At 44.4% G+C, this 16,302-nt stretch overlaps 37 non-coding genes across 37 annotated transcripts; all 37 read left to right on the top strand.

Moving 5' to 3' along the window:
• Positions 1-663: 663 nt before the first annotated feature.
• Positions 664-735, top strand: trnaq-cug (transfer RNA glutamine (anticodon CUG)). The gene has a single exon. It is a non-coding gene; the product is annotated as a tRNA-Gln (tRNA).
• Positions 736-1,508: 773 nt separating this feature from the next.
• Positions 1,509-1,581, top strand: trnaf-gaa (transfer RNA phenylalanine (anticodon GAA)). The gene has a single exon. It is a non-coding gene; the product is annotated as a tRNA-Phe (tRNA).
• A 1,328-nt stretch (positions 1,582-2,909) lies between these two features.
• Positions 2,910-2,981, top strand: trnaq-uug (transfer RNA glutamine (anticodon UUG)). The gene has a single exon. It is a non-coding gene; the product is annotated as a tRNA-Gln (tRNA).
• Positions 2,982-3,593: 612 nt separating this feature from the next.
• On the top strand, positions 3,594-3,665 carry trnaq-cug (transfer RNA glutamine (anticodon CUG)). Its single transcript has one exon. It is a non-coding gene; the product is annotated as a tRNA-Gln (tRNA).
• Positions 3,666-4,115: 450 nt separating this feature from the next.
• On the top strand, positions 4,116-4,188 carry trnaf-gaa (transfer RNA phenylalanine (anticodon GAA)). The gene has a single exon. It is a non-coding gene; the product is annotated as a tRNA-Phe (tRNA).
• Positions 4,189-4,477: 289 nt separating this feature from the next.
• On the top strand, positions 4,478-4,549 carry trnaq-uug (transfer RNA glutamine (anticodon UUG)). Its single transcript has one exon. It is a non-coding gene; the product is annotated as a tRNA-Gln (tRNA).
• A 225-nt stretch (positions 4,550-4,774) lies between these two features.
• On the top strand, positions 4,775-4,847 carry trnaf-gaa (transfer RNA phenylalanine (anticodon GAA)). The gene has a single exon. It is a non-coding gene; the product is annotated as a tRNA-Phe (tRNA).
• A 227-nt stretch (positions 4,848-5,074) lies between these two features.
• Positions 5,075-5,146, top strand: trnaq-cug (transfer RNA glutamine (anticodon CUG)). Its single transcript has one exon. It is a non-coding gene; the product is annotated as a tRNA-Gln (tRNA).
• A 337-nt stretch (positions 5,147-5,483) lies between these two features.
• trnaq-cug (transfer RNA glutamine (anticodon CUG)) lies at positions 5,484-5,555 on the top strand. The gene has a single exon. It is a non-coding gene; the product is annotated as a tRNA-Gln (tRNA).
• A 394-nt stretch (positions 5,556-5,949) lies between these two features.
• trnaf-gaa (transfer RNA phenylalanine (anticodon GAA)) lies at positions 5,950-6,022 on the top strand. Its single transcript has one exon. It is a non-coding gene; the product is annotated as a tRNA-Phe (tRNA).
• Positions 6,023-6,311: 289 nt separating this feature from the next.
• trnaq-uug (transfer RNA glutamine (anticodon UUG)) lies at positions 6,312-6,383 on the top strand. The gene has a single exon. It is a non-coding gene; the product is annotated as a tRNA-Gln (tRNA).
• A 225-nt stretch (positions 6,384-6,608) lies between these two features.
• On the top strand, positions 6,609-6,681 carry trnaf-gaa (transfer RNA phenylalanine (anticodon GAA)). Its single transcript has one exon. It is a non-coding gene; the product is annotated as a tRNA-Phe (tRNA).
• A 227-nt stretch (positions 6,682-6,908) lies between these two features.
• Positions 6,909-6,980, top strand: trnaq-cug (transfer RNA glutamine (anticodon CUG)). Its single transcript has one exon. It is a non-coding gene; the product is annotated as a tRNA-Gln (tRNA).
• Positions 6,981-7,783: 803 nt separating this feature from the next.
• Positions 7,784-7,856, top strand: trnaf-gaa (transfer RNA phenylalanine (anticodon GAA)). The gene has a single exon. It is a non-coding gene; the product is annotated as a tRNA-Phe (tRNA).
• A 289-nt stretch (positions 7,857-8,145) lies between these two features.
• Positions 8,146-8,217, top strand: trnaq-uug (transfer RNA glutamine (anticodon UUG)). The gene has a single exon. It is a non-coding gene; the product is annotated as a tRNA-Gln (tRNA).
• A 225-nt stretch (positions 8,218-8,442) lies between these two features.
• trnaf-gaa (transfer RNA phenylalanine (anticodon GAA)) lies at positions 8,443-8,515 on the top strand. The gene has a single exon. It is a non-coding gene; the product is annotated as a tRNA-Phe (tRNA).
• A 227-nt stretch (positions 8,516-8,742) lies between these two features.
• Positions 8,743-8,814, top strand: trnaq-cug (transfer RNA glutamine (anticodon CUG)). The gene has a single exon. It is a non-coding gene; the product is annotated as a tRNA-Gln (tRNA).
• Positions 8,815-9,151: 337 nt separating this feature from the next.
• Positions 9,152-9,223, top strand: trnaq-cug (transfer RNA glutamine (anticodon CUG)). Its single transcript has one exon. It is a non-coding gene; the product is annotated as a tRNA-Gln (tRNA).
• Positions 9,224-9,617: 394 nt separating this feature from the next.
• On the top strand, positions 9,618-9,690 carry trnaf-gaa (transfer RNA phenylalanine (anticodon GAA)). Its single transcript has one exon. It is a non-coding gene; the product is annotated as a tRNA-Phe (tRNA).
• Positions 9,691-9,978: 288 nt separating this feature from the next.
• Positions 9,979-10,050, top strand: trnaq-uug (transfer RNA glutamine (anticodon UUG)). Its single transcript has one exon. It is a non-coding gene; the product is annotated as a tRNA-Gln (tRNA).
• A 225-nt stretch (positions 10,051-10,275) lies between these two features.
• trnaf-gaa (transfer RNA phenylalanine (anticodon GAA)) lies at positions 10,276-10,348 on the top strand. Its single transcript has one exon. It is a non-coding gene; the product is annotated as a tRNA-Phe (tRNA).
• A 227-nt stretch (positions 10,349-10,575) lies between these two features.
• Positions 10,576-10,647, top strand: trnaq-cug (transfer RNA glutamine (anticodon CUG)). The gene has a single exon. It is a non-coding gene; the product is annotated as a tRNA-Gln (tRNA).
• Positions 10,648-10,984: 337 nt separating this feature from the next.
• Positions 10,985-11,056, top strand: trnaq-cug (transfer RNA glutamine (anticodon CUG)). Its single transcript has one exon. It is a non-coding gene; the product is annotated as a tRNA-Gln (tRNA).
• A 394-nt stretch (positions 11,057-11,450) lies between these two features.
• Positions 11,451-11,523, top strand: trnaf-gaa (transfer RNA phenylalanine (anticodon GAA)). The gene has a single exon. It is a non-coding gene; the product is annotated as a tRNA-Phe (tRNA).
• Positions 11,524-11,811: 288 nt separating this feature from the next.
• On the top strand, positions 11,812-11,883 carry trnaq-uug (transfer RNA glutamine (anticodon UUG)). The gene has a single exon. It is a non-coding gene; the product is annotated as a tRNA-Gln (tRNA).
• Positions 11,884-12,108: 225 nt separating this feature from the next.
• On the top strand, positions 12,109-12,181 carry trnaf-gaa (transfer RNA phenylalanine (anticodon GAA)). Its single transcript has one exon. It is a non-coding gene; the product is annotated as a tRNA-Phe (tRNA).
• Positions 12,182-12,408: 227 nt separating this feature from the next.
• On the top strand, positions 12,409-12,480 carry trnaq-cug (transfer RNA glutamine (anticodon CUG)). The gene has a single exon. It is a non-coding gene; the product is annotated as a tRNA-Gln (tRNA).
• Positions 12,481-12,817: 337 nt separating this feature from the next.
• On the top strand, positions 12,818-12,889 carry trnaq-cug (transfer RNA glutamine (anticodon CUG)). The gene has a single exon. It is a non-coding gene; the product is annotated as a tRNA-Gln (tRNA).
• A 394-nt stretch (positions 12,890-13,283) lies between these two features.
• trnaf-gaa (transfer RNA phenylalanine (anticodon GAA)) lies at positions 13,284-13,356 on the top strand. Its single transcript has one exon. It is a non-coding gene; the product is annotated as a tRNA-Phe (tRNA).
• Positions 13,357-13,644: 288 nt separating this feature from the next.
• trnaq-uug (transfer RNA glutamine (anticodon UUG)) lies at positions 13,645-13,716 on the top strand. The gene has a single exon. It is a non-coding gene; the product is annotated as a tRNA-Gln (tRNA).
• A 225-nt stretch (positions 13,717-13,941) lies between these two features.
• trnaf-gaa (transfer RNA phenylalanine (anticodon GAA)) lies at positions 13,942-14,014 on the top strand. The gene has a single exon. It is a non-coding gene; the product is annotated as a tRNA-Phe (tRNA).
• Positions 14,015-14,241: 227 nt separating this feature from the next.
• On the top strand, positions 14,242-14,313 carry trnaq-cug (transfer RNA glutamine (anticodon CUG)). The gene has a single exon. It is a non-coding gene; the product is annotated as a tRNA-Gln (tRNA).
• Positions 14,314-14,650: 337 nt separating this feature from the next.
• Positions 14,651-14,722, top strand: trnaq-cug (transfer RNA glutamine (anticodon CUG)). The gene has a single exon. It is a non-coding gene; the product is annotated as a tRNA-Gln (tRNA).
• A 394-nt stretch (positions 14,723-15,116) lies between these two features.
• Positions 15,117-15,189, top strand: trnaf-gaa (transfer RNA phenylalanine (anticodon GAA)). Its single transcript has one exon. It is a non-coding gene; the product is annotated as a tRNA-Phe (tRNA).
• Positions 15,190-15,478: 289 nt separating this feature from the next.
• Positions 15,479-15,550, top strand: trnaq-uug (transfer RNA glutamine (anticodon UUG)). The gene has a single exon. It is a non-coding gene; the product is annotated as a tRNA-Gln (tRNA).
• Positions 15,551-15,775: 225 nt separating this feature from the next.
• On the top strand, positions 15,776-15,848 carry trnaf-gaa (transfer RNA phenylalanine (anticodon GAA)). The gene has a single exon. It is a non-coding gene; the product is annotated as a tRNA-Phe (tRNA).
• A 227-nt stretch (positions 15,849-16,075) lies between these two features.
• On the top strand, positions 16,076-16,147 carry trnaq-cug (transfer RNA glutamine (anticodon CUG)). Its single transcript has one exon. It is a non-coding gene; the product is annotated as a tRNA-Gln (tRNA).
• Positions 16,148-16,302: the final 155 nt, after the last annotated feature.

The following is a 16,302-nucleotide window of genomic DNA, read 5'->3' as shown; positions in this document are numbered from 1 at the left end:
TTTTTAAAATATATATATATATATATATATATATATATATATATATATATATATGTAAATCATTTTTATTTTTTAAATATTTACCTGACATATTCAGATAAATATAAAAGCAAAAATTATTATGCTGCATTAACTGAATATATTGTCAGTTTATTGTGTATTTCAGTAAAACTCAACCAGGCTATACAATTATTTATTGAGGAATTGTATTAAAATTGTGTAATTAATGATTCAGTGACAGATTATGCTAGTAAATCTTAACAGAGACTTTACAGATAATGTCATATTTTATCAAAAAAATAATCATCGTTAAATGTATCCAAAATGTGTGCAAACATGGGAACACTTTTTGAAGTTAATTATTATTATTATTATTATTATTATTTATTATTTATTCTTTTTCTTTATAAAATATTAATGCCAAGAAAAATAGTATTTACATGTGTCTGTGAAAACTCTCAAAGTTGCAAATGCCTATCGCTGTTATCACCGTCTTTACCATCTCTTTTGGAGTAAACTGATGTGTTTGAACATAAACCCAATGATAAAAAAAATAGTAAGAAGAATGAACGAATCCTCGTTTTCAAAATATTCATGAAGCTGTATATTGAGGCGTCCTTTGGCCAGTAGATGGAGGCACAGAGACTACGCTAGTGGTTCCATGGTTCCATGGTGTAATGGTTAGCACTCTGGACTCTGAATCCAGCGATCCGAGTTCAAATCTCGGTGGAACCTTCCTAGTGTCTAAGTTTTTTAGGGTAAAAATGAAATGGTTGTTTCTGAAGCGACGAAAAGCTTGAATGAAAAAAAAACAACAACAACAGTTGTTTGCACGTGGATGAAGTTCAATTAGTCTGTAAGTTTTATTAACTGTTTGATTTACCACAGAAATCCATTTGTAACACGAGCTGTTTAGTTTTGTAGCTATCTAACACTTTCGTTAATGCAGTTAGCTAGCCGTCTCCAGAATTTCCACCTTAAGTTATCCTTAACAACAAACGTAATTACCAAACTTTGGAGCAGTTCTGAGCTATATCCTCATTTTGGTTCAAAGTTTGGAATTATCTTTGTTATCTAAAATTATTCAAGATGCGAGCACAGACAGAGAGAGAGAGAGAGAGACTATCATACCGGACCTTTACACCTATCTAAAGACATTGGGGCTTCGTAAACATATCAGACTGGTTTTCATCACGAACAATTAGTAACCAACTATTAATAACTTAATATATCTAAAATTAATAAAAAAAACAAATAGACAAATTAAAAAAAAGTTTAAATAAAAAATAATTAAACAATGCTTTAAACAATCCAACTCCTGAAATGGCTAATGTTCACACAAACTGAAAAAAAAAATTAAAGCCGTTGGAGAGATGCCATGCAATGCAGACATCCACTGCATGGTATTCGTAAAGTTTCGCGAATGAAGATGGCACTTTAGAACAAATTGTGCACCCCTGAACTGTGTTAAATATATGTATGTGAGCAACGGCCTTTAATAACTGTGTGCCGAAATAGCTCAGTTGGGAGAGCGTTAGACTGAAGATCTAAAGGTCCCTGGTTCGATCCCGGGTTTCGGCAAGGGCTGGTCTTTAAATTTTGAGCTTGTTGTTTACATTTGAAGTTACAGTTACTTACTCCTACATGAATAATACCTGCAATATCATTAATGACAGTAAATTATTATAAAGTATTTATTCAAGACATAGACACTGTTATTTATCACAGAATGTATAACTAATCAAGTCAAACACAAATATTTCCTGTGTTATGAATTTATATAACCCTGAATAAAATGTGATATTTTTGGTTCCTGTGCTCCTCCTACTGTAGAAGAGTGTCATTCACTTTCAAAGTACTGGCCTGAAATCAAAAGGGGGTGGGTGGGGGAATTACATAAGTTACAGAGCTAATAGTTCTGCAGTTGCTTGTATTAGCAATGACAGACTTTTTTTTATTATTATTACATGTCAGTCAATAATTATGATTTTGTAGATAATATTTTAACTTACAAATACAGCAAAATGTTGCTTTTTAAGCAGCCTGTAATTTTTTTCCTTTTTTGTGATGTTACAAAGTTTAGTATGGTATCACAGAAACCATTAGTTCCCCAAGAGAAGCGTTCAGTGATATAAGTATTATATGTTGTCTAATTGTTTGCATATTTTTTTATAGTTTTTTTTTTTATAGTTTGCATATTATACTCATTCATTACACACAGACTGATATATTTCAAGTATTACAAGCATGGCTATACTTTTTATTATTATTATTATTATTATTATTAATAATAATAATAGACACAACGTAGACCGCATCGTTCACAAGCAAGGAAGCAAACTGTAGTTTGGTGTCATGTAGGGCGCGCTTTCTAAGAAACTTGTACAATCAAAAGAGTTTTGAAGGTAACATTTGCTAATTGTGGTGGTTAAACTTGGCAATGTCTGCCGTGAAGCCATTTTTGTTGTTCCAGCAAATCTACTTTCGACATTCAAAGTAGGGCCGAACTTCTCCGACCGTGACCGTTCCACCGCGAGCATGTTTCGTGCCGAGATAGCTCAGTTGGGAGTGCGTTAGACTGAAGATCTAAAGGTCCCTGTTTTGATCCTGGGTTTCGGCAGGCTCAGAGACCTGACTTTGGGTTTGATTTTTAACGGCTGACAATTCAAAATCTCGCATTGTTTTTTGGAATGGTTACCTTGAGCTACTGCAATGCCCTTCATTCTGAGTGTCTTCCAGTGAAAATCTATACAATCATCAATTAGACAGAGTTCTGCTCTCTCGAGTTCACTCGGGTCCCGCTCCTCTCAAGATTCCCCCCTCGTGCTCTGACAGAGATCATCCCTGTCACGGACACCTGGAGTGACCGTCTTGGGGCTTTGGCTGGGAAAGCGAAAATGCTTCTCAGCGGTTACATGGTGTAATGGTTAGCACTCTGGACTTTGAATCCAGTGATCCGAGTTCAAATCTCGGTGGAACCTAGAGTTTGATGCATGTGAATCTAGCCTTTCGTGACTGCCCTCTGTTATATGAAAATGGAAAAAGGTATAATAGGCCAAACCACAGGGATGTAACCACGTTGAGGAACCGAACTGATGTCAGAGAGTAGAGTCCTTAATTCTGTGAATACTAAACAAACCTGTCTTTCTGGCCAGCGACGTCTGCATTTCTGCAATTTTGATCACTTCCAATAGCTCATTTGGGAGAGCGTCTGGACTCTGAATCCAGCGATCCGAGTTCAAATCTCGGTGGGACCTGCTGCTCGGTTTCCTTTGCTAGAGTCTCGGAGCAGCTGTCTTAACCGCGTGACGCAGCAATCCTGTTAACACCCGCTGATCTGGGCCTAATTGTAATTCTGTTAAAACGTTTCCAACCACATGCAAGGGAACCTTCTCTACAGAGTGTGAAGTGCTTGAATCTTGCGCTAAAATGCAAACTTGTCCTTCATTTCATACAATTCCACCTTGTGATATTTGATTCCTCTCAAGACGTTTTACTCCTCGTGAACGGAGTAATTAAATCTTACCCATTGTTGCCACAGCTTACAAATTAAGCATTAGGAATTGTGATGCGAACGCTCCCAAAGGGTCAGAGGTTCCATGGTGTAATGGTTAGCACTCTGGACTCTGAATCCAGCGATCCGAGTTCAAATCTCGGTGGAACCTTCCTAGTGTCTAAGTTTTTTAGGGTAAAAATGAAATGGTTGTTTCTGAAGCGACCTACTCTTAGTGTTTCCTTCTGCCAATCTTTCAAGGTATGTTTTTGGGACGCCAAACATCAACTGAGTGAACAGCGATTGCCCGCTTGGTATCAGAGATTCGCTATGTATTGCAAGCGTGGCTAAACTAACAAGAAAGAGCCCTCGCGGCACAACGTAGACCGCATCGTTCACAAGCAAGGAAGCAAACTGAAGTTTGGTGTCATGTAGGGCGCGCTTTCTAAGAAACTTGTACAATCAAAAGAATTTTGAAGGTAGCATTTGCTAATTGTGGTGGTGAAACTTGGCAATATCTCCTGTGAAGCCATTTTTGTTGTTCCAACAAATCTACTTTAGGCGTCCAATGTAGGTCCGAACTTCTCCGACCGTGACCGTGACCGCCGCGTGTTTCTTTTATGCCGAAATAGCTCAGTTGGGAGAGCGTTAGACTGAAGATCTAAAGGTCCCTGGTTCGATCCCGGGTTTCGGCAGACTCAGAGACCTGACTTTGCATTAGGTTTTTAACGGCTGACAATTCAATGTCTCGCATTGTTTTTTGGAATGGTTACCTTGAGCTACTGCAATGCCCTTCATTCTGAGTGTCTTCCAGTGAAAATCTATACAATCATCAATTAGACAGAGTTCTGCTCTCTCGAGTTCACTCGGGTCCCGCTCCTCTCAAGATTCCCCCCTCGTGCTCTGACAGAGATCATCCCTGTCACGGACACATGGAGTGACCGTCTTGGGGCTTTGGTTGGGAAAGCGAAAAAGCTTCTCAGCGGTTGCATGGTGTAATGGTTAGCACTCTGGACTTTGAATCCAGTGATCCGAGTTCAAATCTCGGTGGAACCTAGTGTTTGATGCATGTGAACCTAGCCTTTCGTGACTGCCCTCTGTTATATGAAAATGGAAAAAGGTATAATAGGCCAAACCACAGGGATGTAACCACGTTGAGGAACCGAACTGATGTCAGAGAGTAGAGTCCTTAATTCTGTGAATACTAAACAAACCTGTCTTTCTGGCCATCGACGTCTGCATTTCTGCAATTTTGATCACTTGCCTGCGTACGGCATTCGAGCCGAAATAGCTCAGTTGGGAGAGCGTTAGACTGAAGATCTAAAGGTCCCTGGTTCGATCCCGGGTTTCGGCAAGTGGAGCTTCGGATCCTCCAAAGCGTCCTTGTGAAGGAGGTTTTTTCCATGTTGTCAGACATCATGCCTACTTGCATCACAAGTTCCTGGCTCACTGTTAGTGTCAACAAGAATGAAATTGACCAAAGTGAAAGCAGCTCACTCATATATAGCTGTAAATCTTTACAATAACACTCCTGTCAGTTTTCGCTCCTCAGTCGTACTCTCAGTGGCTGACGCTTGCAGAGGTTCCATGGTGTAACGGTTAGCACTCTGGACTCTGAATCCAGCGATCAGAGTTCAAATCTCGGTGGGACCTCCTGCTCGGTTTCCTTTGCTAGAGTCTCGGAGCAGCTGCCTTAACCGCGTGACGGAGCAATCCTGTTAACACCCGCTGATCTGGGCCGAATTGTAATTCTGTTAAAACGTTTCCACCCACATGCAAGGGAACCTTCTCTACAGAGTGTGAAGTGCTGGAATCTTGCGCTAAAATGCAAACTTGTGCTTCATTTCATACAATTCCCACTTTGTGATATTTGGTTCCTCTCAAGACGTTTTACTCCTCGTGAACGGAGTAATTAAATCTTACCCATTGTTGCCGCAGCTTGCAAATTAAGAATTAGGAATTGTGATGCGAACGCTCCCGAAGGGTCAGAGGTTCCATGGTGTAATGGTTAGCACTCTGGACTCTGAATCCAGCGATCCGAGTTCAAATCTCGGTGGGACCTACTCTTAGTGTTTCCTTCTGCCAATCTTTCAAGGTATGTTTTTGGGACGCCAAACATCAACTGAGTGAACAGCGATTGCCCGCTTGGTATCAGAGATTCGCTATGTATTGCAAGCGTGGCTAAACTAACAAGAAAGAGCCCTCGCGGCACAACGTAGACCGCATCGTTCACAAGCAAGGAAGCAAACTGAAGTTTGGTGTCATGTAGGGCGCGCTTTCTAAGAAACTTGTACAATCAAAAGAATTTTGAAGGTAGCATTTGCTAATTGTGGTGGTGAAACTTGGCAATGTCTCCTGTGAAGCCATTTTTGTTGTTCCAACAAATCTACTTTAGGCGTCCAATGTAGGTCCGAACTTCTCCGACCGTGACCGTGACCGCCGCGTGTTTCTTTTATGCCGAAATAGCTCAGTTGGGAGAGCGTTAGACTGAAGATCTAAAGGTCCCTGGTTCGATCCCGGGTTTCGGCAGACTCAGAGACCTGACTTTGCATTAGGTTTTTAACGGCTGACAATTCAATGTCTCGCATTGTTTTTTGGAATGGTTACCTTGAGCTACTGCAATGCCCTTCATTCTGAGTGTCTTCCAGTGAAAATCTATACAATCATCAATTAGACAGAGTTCTGCTCTCTCGAGTTCACTCGGGTCCCGCTCCTCTCAAGATTCCCCCCTCGTGCTCTGACAGAGATCATCCCTGTCACGGACACCTGGAGTGACCGTCTTGGGGCTTTGGTTGGGAAAGCGAAAAAGCTTCTCAGCGGTTGCATGGTGTAATGGTTAGCACTCTGGACTTTGAATCCAGTGATCCGAGTTCAAATCTCGGTGGAACCTAGTGTTTGATGCATGTGAACCTAGCCTTTCGTGACTGCCCTCTGTTATATGAAAATGGAAAAAGGTATAATAGGCCAAACCACAGGGATGTAACCACGTTGAGGAACCGAACTGATGTCAGAGAGTAGAGTCCTTAATTCTGTGAATACTAAACAAACCTGTCTTTCTGGCCATCGACGTCTGCATTTCTGCAATTTTGATCACTTGCCTGCGTACGACGTTCGAGCCGAAATAGCTCAGTTGGGAGAGCGTTAGACTGAAGATCTAAAGGTCCCTGGTTCGATCCCGGGTTTCGGCAAGCGGAGCTTCGGATCCTCCAAAGCGTCTTTGTGAAGGAGGTTTTTTCCATGTTGTCAGACATCATGCCTACTTGCATCACAAGTTCCTGGCTCACTGTTAGTGTCAACAAGAATGAAATTGACCAAAGTGGAAGCAGCTCACTCATATATAGCTGTAAATCTTTACAATAACACTCCTGTCAGTTTTCGCTCCTCAGTCGTACTCTCAGTGGCTGACGCTTGCAGAGGTTCCATGGTGTAACGGTTAGCACTCTGGACTCTGAATCCAGCGATCAGAGTTCAAATCTCGGTGGGACCTCCTGCTCGGTTTCCTTTGCTAGAGTCTCGGAGCAGCTGCCTTAACCGCGTGACGGAGCAATCCTGTTAACACCCGCTGATCTGGGCCGAATTGTAATTCTGTTAAAACGTTTCCACCCACATGCAAGGGAACCTTCTCTACAGAGTGTGAAGTGCTGGAATCTTGCGCTAAAATGCAAACTTGTGCTTCATTTCATACAATTCCCACTTTGTGATATTTGGTTCCTCTCAAGACGTTTTACTCCTCGTGAACGGAGTAATTAAATCTTACCCATTGTTGCCGCAGCTTGCAAATTAAGAATTAGGAATTGTGATGCGAACGCTCCCGAAGGGTCAGAGGTTCCATGGTGTAATGGTTAGCACTCTGGACTCTGAATCCAGCGATCCGAGTTCAAATCTCTGTGGGACCTACTCTTAGTGTTTCCTTCTGCCAATCTTTCAAGGTATGTTTTTGGGACGCCAAACATCAACTGAGTGAACAGCGATTGCCCGCTTGGTATCAGAGATTCGCTATGTATTGCAAGCGTGGCTAAACTAACAAGAAAGAGCCCTCGCGGCACAACGTAGACCGCATCGTTCACAAGCAAGGAAGCAAACTGAAGTTTGGTGTCATGTAGGGCGCGCTTTCTAAGAAACTTGTACAATCAAAAGAATTTTGAAGGTAGCATTTGCTAATTGTGGTGGTGAAACTTGGCAATGTCTCCTGTGAAGCCATTTTTGTTGTTCCAACAAATCTACTTTAGGCGTCCAATGTAGGTCCGAACTTCTCCGACCGTGACCGTGACCGCCGCGTGTTTCTTTTATGCCGAAATAGCTCAGTTGGGAGAGCGTTAGACTGAAGATCTAAAGGTCCCTGGTTCGATCCCGGGTTTCGGCAGACTCAGAGACCTGACTTTGCATTAGGTTTTTAACGGCTGACAATTCAATCTCTCGCATTGTTTTTTGGAATGGTTACCTTGAGCTACTGCAATGCCCTTCATTCTGAGTGTCTTCCAGTGAAAATCTATACAATCATCAATTAGACAGAGTTCTGCTCTCTTGAGTTCACTCGGGTCCCGCTCCTCTCAAGATTCCCCCCTCGTGCTCTGACAGAGATCATCCCTGTCACGGACACCTGGAGTGACCGTCTTGGGGCTTTGGTTGGGAAAGCGAAAAAGCTTCTCAGCGGTTGCATGGTGTAATGGTTAGCACTCTGGACTTTGAATCCAGTGATCCGAGTTCAAATCTCGGTGGAACCTAGTGTTTGATGCATGTGAACCTAGCCTTTCGTGACTGCCCTCTGTTATATGAAAATGGAAAAAGGTATAATAGGCCAAACCACAGGGATGTAACCACGTTGAGGAACCGAACTGATGTCAGAGAGTAGAGTCCTTAATTCTGTGAATACTAAACAAACCTGTCTTTCTGGCCATCGACGTCTGCATTTCTGCAATTTTGATCACTTGCCTGCGTACGGCGTTCGAGCCGAAATAGCTCAGTTGGGAGAGCGTTAGACTGAAGATCTAAAGGTCCCTGGTTCGATCCCGGGTTTCGGCAAGCGGAGCTTCGGATCCTCCAAAGCGTCTTTGTGAAGGAGGTTTTTTCCATGTTGTCAGACATCATGCCTACTTGCATCACAAGTTCCTGGCTCACTGTTAGTGTCAACAAGAATGAAATTGACCAAAGTGGAAGCAGCTCACTCATATATAGCTGTAAATCTTTACAATAACACTCCTGTCAGTTTTCGCTCCTCAGTCGTACTCTCAGTGGCTGACGCTTGCAGAGGTTCCATGGTGTAACGGTTAGCACTCTGGACTCTGAATCCAGCGATCCGAGTTCAAATCTCGGTGGGACCTGCTGCTCGGTTTCCTTTGCTAGAGTCTCGGAGCAGCTGCCTTAACCGCGTGACGGAGCAATCCTGTTAACACCCGCTGATCTGGGCCGAATTGTAATTCTGTTAAAACGTTTCCACCCACATGCAAGGGAACCTTCTCTACAGAGTGTGAAGTGCTGGAATCTTGCGCTAAAATGCAAACTTGTGCTTCATTTCATACAATTCCCACTTTGTGATATTTGGTTCCTCTCAAGACGTTTTACTCCTCGTGAACGGAGTAATTAAATCTTACCCATTGTTGCCGCAGCTTGCAAATTAAGAATTAGGAATTGTGATGCGAACGCTCCCGAAGGGTCAGAGGTTCCATGGTGTAATGGTTAGCACTCTGGACTCTGAATCCAGCGATCCGAGTTCAAATCTCGGTGGGACCTACTCTTAGTGTTTCCTTCTGCCAATCTTTCAAGGTATGTTTTTGGGACGCCAAACATCAACTGAGTGAACAGCGATTGCCCGCTTGGTATCAGAGATTCGCTATGTATTGCAAGCGTGGCTAAACTAACAAGAAAGAGCCCTCGCGGCACAACGTAGACCGCATCGTTCACAAGCAAGGAAGCAAACTGAAGTTTGGTGTCATGTAGGGCGCGCTTTCTAAGAAACTTGTACAATCAAAAGAATTTTGAAGGTAGCATTTGCTAATTGTGGTGGTGAAACTTGGCAATGTCTCCTGTGAAGCCATTTTTGTTGTTCCAACAAATCTACTTTAGGCGTCCAATGTAGGTCCGAACTTCTCCGACCGTGACCGTGACCGCCGCGTGTTTCTTTTATGCCGAAATAGCTCAGTTGGGAGAGCGTTAGACTGAAGATCTAAAGGTCCCTGGTTCGATTCCGGGTTTCGGCAGACTCAGAGATCGACTTTGCATTAGGTTTTTAACGGCTGACAATTCAATGTCTCGCATTGTTTTTTGGAATGGTTACCTTGAGCTACTGCAATGCCCTTCATTCTGAGTGTCTTCCAGTGAAAATCTATACAATCATCAATTAGACAGAGTTCTGCTCTCTCGAGTTCACCCGGGTCCCGCTCCTCTCAAGATTCCCCCCTCGTGCTCTGACAGAGATCATCCCTGTCACGGACACCTGGAGTGACCGTCTTGGGGCTTTGGTTGGGAAAGCGAAAAAGCTTCTCAGCGGTTCCATGGTGTAATGGTTAGCACTCTGGACTTTGAATCCAGTGATCCGAGTTCAAATCTCGGTGGAACCTAGTGTTTGATGCATGTGAACCTAGCCTTTCGTGACTGCCCTCTGTTATATGAAAATGGAAAAAGGTATAATAGGCCAAACCACAGGGATGTAACCACGTTGAGGAACCGAACTGATGTCAGAGAGTAGAGTCCTTAATTCTGTGAATACTAAACAAACCTGTCTTTCTGGCCATCGACGTCTGCATTTCTGCAATTTTGATCACTTGCCTGCGTACGGCGTTCGAGCCGAAATAGCTCAGTTGGGAGAGCGTTAGACTGAAGATCTAAAGGTCCCTGGTTCGATCCCGGGTTTCGGCAAGCGGAGCTTCGGATCCTCCAAAGCGTCCTTGTGAAGGAGGTTTTTTCCATGTTGTCAGACATCATGCCTACTTGCATCACAAGTTCCTGGCTCACTGTTAGTGTCAACAAGAATGAAATTGACCAAAGTGGAAGCAGCTCACTCATATATAGCTGTAATTCTTTACAATAACACTCCTGTCAGTTTTCGCTCCTCAGTCGTACTCTCAGTGGCTGACGCTTGCAGAGGTTCCATGGTGTAACGGTTAGCACTCTGGACTCTGAATCCAGCGATCCGAGTTCAAATCTCGGTGGGACCTGCTGCTCGGTTTCCTTTGCTAGAGTCTCGGAGCAGCTGCCTTAACCGCGTGACGGAGCAATCCTGTTAACACCCGCTGATCTGGGCCGAATTGTAATTCTGTTAAAACGTTTCCACCCACATGCAAGGGAACCTTCTCTACAGAGTGTGAAGTGCTGGAATCTTGCGCTAAAATGCAAACTTGTGCTTCATTTCATACAATTCCCACTTTGTGATATTTGGTTCCTCTCAAGACGTTTTACTCCTCGTGAACGGAGTAATTAAATCTTACCCATTGTTGCCGCAGCTTGCAAATTAAGAATTAGGAATTGTGATGCGAACGCTCCCGAAGGGTCAGAGGTTCCATGGTGTAATGGTTAGCACTCTGGACTCTGAATCCAGCGATCCGAGTTCAAATCTCGGTGGGACCTACTCTTAGTGTTTCCTTCTGCCAATCTTTCAAGGTATGTTTTTGGGACGCCAAACATCAACTGAGTGAACAGCGATTGCCCGCTTGGTATCAGAGATTCGCTATGTATTGCAAGCGTGGCTAAACTAACAAGAAAGAGCCCTCGCGGCACAACGTAGACCGCATCGTTCACAAGCAAGGAAGCAAACTGAAGTTTGGTGTCATGTAGGGCGCGCTTTCTAAGAAACTTGTACAATCAAAAGAATTTTGAAGGTAGCATTTGCTAATTGTGGTGGTGAAACTTGGCAATGTCTCCTGTGAAGCCATTTTTGTTGTTCCAACAAATCTACTTTAGGCGTCCAATGTAGGTCCGAACTTCTCCGACCGTGACCGTGACCGCCGCGTGTTTCTTTTATGCCGAAATAGCTCAGTTGGGAGAGCGTTAGACTGAAGATCTAAAGGTCCCTGGTTCGATTCCGGGTTTCGGCAGACTCAGAGATCGACTTTGCATTAGGTTTTTAACGGCTGACAATTCAATGTCTCGCATTGTTTTTTGGAATGGTTACCTTGAGCTACTGCAATGCCCTTCATTCTGAGTGTCTTCCAGTGAAAATCTATACAATCATCAATTAGACAGAGTTCTGCTCTCTCGAGTTCACCCGGGTCCCGCTCCTCTCAAGATTCCCCCCTCGTGCTCTGACAGAGATCATCCCTGTCACGGACACCTGGAGTGACCGTCTTGGGGCTTTGGTTGGGAAAGCGAAAAAGCTTCTCAGCGGTTCCATGGTGTAATGGTTAGCACTCTGGACTTTGAATCCAGTGATCCGAGTTCAAATCTCGGTGGAACCTAGTGTTTGATGCATGTGAACCTAGCCTTTCGTGACTGCCCTCTGTTATATGAAAATGGAAAAAGGTATAATAGGCCAAACCACAGGGATGTAACCACGTTGAGGAACCGAACTGATGTCAGAGAGTAGAGTCCTTAATTCTGTGAATACTAAACAAACCTGTCTTTCTGGCCATCGACGTCTGCATTTCTGCAATTTTGATCACTTGCCTGCGTACGGCGTTCGAGCCGAAATAGCTCAGTTGGGAGAGCGTTAGACTGAAGATCTAAAGGTCCCTGGTTCGATCCCGGGTTTCGGCAAGCGGAGCTTCGGATCCTCCAAAGCGTCCTTGTGAAGGAGGTTTTTTCCATGTTGTCAGACATCATGCCTACTTGCATCACAAGTTCCTGGCTCACTGTTAGTGTCAACAAGAATGAAATTGACCAAAGTGGAAGCAGCTCACTCATATATAGCTGTAATTCTTTACAATAACACTCCTGTCAGTTTTCGCTCCTCAGTCGTACTCTCAGTGGCTGACGCTTGCAGAGGTTCCATGGTGTAACGGTTAGCACTCTGGACTCTGAATCCAGCGATCCGAGTTCAAATCTCGGTGGGACCTGCTGCTCGGTTTCCTTTGCTAGAGTCTCGGAGCAGCTGCCTTAACCGCGTGACGGAGCAATCCTGTTAACACCCGCTGATCTGGGCCGAATTGTAATTCTGTTAAAACGTTTCCACCCACATGCAAGGGAACCTTCTCTACAGAGTGTGAAGTGCTGGAATCTTGCGCTAAAATGCAAACTTGTGCTTCATTTCATACAATTCCCACTTTGTGATATTTGGTTCCTCTCAAGACGTTTTACTCCTCGTGAACGGAGTAATTAAATCTTACCCATTGTTGCCGCAGCTTGCAAATTAAGAATTAGGAATTGTGATGCGAACGCTCCCGAAGGGTCAGAGGTTCCATGGTGTAATGGTTAGCACTCTGGACTCTGAATCCAGCGATCCGAGTTCAAATCTCGGTGGGACCTACTCTTAGTGTTTCCTTCTGCCAATCTTTCAAGGTATGTTTTTGGGACGCCAAACATCAACTGAGTGAACAGCGATTGCCCGCTTGGTATCAGAGATTCGCTATGTATTGCAAGCGTGGCTAAACTAACAAGAAAGAGCCCTCGCGGCACAACGTAGACCGCATCGTTCACAAGCAAGGAAGCAAACTGAAGTTTGGTGTCATGTAGGGCGCGCTTTCTAAGAAACTTGTACAATCAAAAGAATTTTGAAGGTAGCATTTGCTAATTGTGGTGGTGAAACTTGGCAATGTCTCCTGTGAAGCCATTTTTGTTGTTCCAACAAATCTACTTTAGGCGTCCAATGTAGGTCCGAACTTCTCCGACCGTGACCGTGACCGCCGCGTGTTTCTTTTATGCCGAAATAGCTCAGTTGGGAGAGCGTTAGACTGAAGATCTAAAGGTCCCTGGTTCGATTCCGGGTTTCGGCAGACTCAGAGATCGACTTTGCATTAGGTTTTTAACGGCTGACAATTCAATGTCTCGCATTGTTTTTTGGAATGGTTACCTTGAGCTACTGCAATGCCCTTCATTCTGAGTGTCTTCCAGTGAAAATCTATACAATCATCAATTAGACAGAGTTCTGCTCTCTCGAGTTCACCCGGGTCCCGCTCCTCTCAAGATTCCCCCCTCGTGCTCTGACAGAGATCATCCCTGTCACGGACACCTGGAGTGACCGTCTTGGGGCTTTGGTTGGGAAAGCGAAAAAGCTTCTCAGCGGTTCCATGGTGTAATGGTTAGCACTCTGGACTTTGAATCCAGTGATCCGAGTTCAAATCTCGGTGGAACCTAGTGTTTGATGCATGTGAACCTAGCCTTTCGTGACTGCCCTCTGTTATATGAAAATGGAAAAAGGTATAATAGGCCAAACCACAGGGATGTAACCACGTTGAGGAACCGAACTGATGTCAGAGAGTAGAGTCCTTAATTCTGTGAATACTAAACAAACCTGTCTTTCTGGCCATCGACGTCTGCATTTCTGCAATTTTGATCACTTGCCTGCGTACGGCGTTCGAGCCGAAATAGCTCAGTTGGGAGAGCGTTAGACTGAAGATCTAAAGGTCCCTGGTTCGATCCCGGGTTTCGGCAAGCGGAGCTTCGGATCCTCCAAAGCGTCCTTGTGAAGGAGGTTTTTTCCATGTTGTCAGACATCATGCCTACTTGCATCACAAGTTCCTGGCTCACTGTTAGTGTCAACAAGAATGAAATTGACCAAAGTGGAAGCAGCTCACTCATATATAGCTGTAATTCTTTACAATAACACTCCTGTCAGTTTTCGCTCCTCAGTCGTACTCTCAGTGGCTGACGCTTGCAGAGGTTCCATGGTGTAACGGTTAGCACTCTGGACTCTGAATCCAGCGATCCGAGTTCAAATCTCGGTGGGACCTGCTGCTCGGTTTCCTTTGCTAGAGTCTCGGAGCAGCTGCCTTAACCGCGTGACGGAGCAATCCTGTTAACACCCGCTGATCTGGGCCGAATTGTAATTCTGTTAAAACGTTTCCACCCACATGCAAGGGAACCTTCTCTACAGAGTGTGAAGTGCTGGAATCTTGCGCTAAAATGCAAACTTGTGCTTCATTTCATACAATTCCCACTTTGTGATATTTGGTTCCTCTCAAGACGTTTTACTCCTCGTGAACGGAGTAATTAAATCTTACCCATTGTTGCCGCAGCTTGCAAATTAAGAATTAGGAATTGTGATGCGAACGCTCCCGAAGGGTCAGAGGTTCCATGGTGTAATGGTTAGCACTCTGGACTCTGAATCCAGCGATCCGAGTTCAAATCTCGGTGGGACCTACTCTTAGTGTTTCCTTCTGCCAATCTTTCAAGGTATGTTTTTGGGACGCCAAACATCAACTGAGTGAACAGCGATTGCCCGCTTGGTATCAGAGATTCGCTATGTATTGCAAGCGTGGCTAAACTAACAAGAAAGAGCCCTCGCGGCACAACGTAGACCGCATCGTTCACAAGCAAGGAAGCAAACTGAAGTTTGGTGTCATGTAGGGCGCGCTTTCTAAGAAACTTGTACAATCAAAAGAATTTTGAAGGTAGCATTTGCTAATTGTGGTGGTGAAACTTGGCAATGTCTCCTGTGAAGCCATTTTTGTTGTTCCAACAAATCTACTTTAGGCGTCCAATGTAGGTCCGAACTTCTCCGACCGTGACCGTGACCGCCGCGTGTTTCTTTTATGCCGAAATAGCTCAGTTGGGAGAGCGTTAGACTGAAGATCTAAAGGTCCCTGGTTCGATCCCGGGTTTCGGCAGACTCAGAGACCTGACTTTGCATTAGGTTTTTAACGGCTGACAATTCAATGTCTCGCATTGTTTTTTGGAATGGTTACCTTGAGCTACTGCAATGCCCTTCATTCTGAGTGTCTTCCAGTGAAAATCTATACAATCATCAATTAGACAGAGTTCTGCTCTCTCGAGTTCACCCGGGTCCCGCTCCTCTCAAGATTCCCCCCTCGTGCTCTGACAGAGATCATCCCTGTCACGGACACCTGGAGTGACCGTCTTGGGGCTTTGGTTGGGAAAGCGAAAAAGCTTCTCAGCGGTTCCATGGTGTAATGGTTAGCACTCTGGACTTTGAATCCAGTGATCCGAGTTCAAATCTCGGTGGAACCTAGTGTTTGATGCATGTGAACCTAGCCTTTCGTGACTGCCCTCTGTTATATGAAAATGGAAAAAGGTATAATAGGCCAAACCACAGGGATGTAACCACGTTGAGGAACCGAACTGATGTCAGAGAGTAGAGTCCTTAATTCTGTGAATACTAAACAAACCTGTCTTTCTGGCCATCGACGTCTGCATTTCTGCAATTTTGATCACTTGCCTGCGTACGGCGTTCGAGCCGAAATAGCTCAGTTGGGAGAGCGTTAGACTGAAGATCTAAAGGTCCCTGGTTCGATCCCGGGTTTCGGCAAGCGGAGCTTCGGATCCTCCAAAGCGTCCTTGTGAAGGAGGTTTTTTCCATGTTGTCAGACATCATGCCTACTTGCATCACAAGTTCCTGGCTCACTGTTAGTGTCAACAAGAATGAAATTGACCAAAGTGGAAGCAGCTCACTCATATATAGCTGTAATTCTTTACAATAACACTCCTGTCAGTTTTCGCTCCTCAGTCGTACTCTCAGTGGCTGACGCTTGCAGAGGTTCCATGGTGTAACGGTTAGCACTCTGGACTCTGAATCCAGCGATCCGAGTTCAAATCTCGGTGGGACCTGCTGCTCGGTTTCCTTTGCTAGAGTCTCGGAGCAGCTGCCTTAACCGCGTGACGGAGCAATCCTGTTAACACCCGCTGATCTGGGCCGAATTGTAATTCTGTTAAAACGTTTCCACCCACATGCAAGGGAACCTTCTCTACAGAGTGTGAAGTGC

The sequence above is a fragment of the Hoplias malabaricus genome, chromosome 2 (genome assembly GCF_029633855.1).
Source record: "Hoplias malabaricus isolate fHopMal1 chromosome 2, fHopMal1.hap1, whole genome shotgun sequence".
Taxonomy (NCBI): domain Eukaryota; kingdom Metazoa; phylum Chordata; class Actinopteri; order Characiformes; family Erythrinidae; genus Hoplias; species Hoplias malabaricus.
The sequence above is the reverse complement of the archived record's forward strand: the minus strand, read 5'-3'. Positions and strand labels throughout refer to the sequence as shown.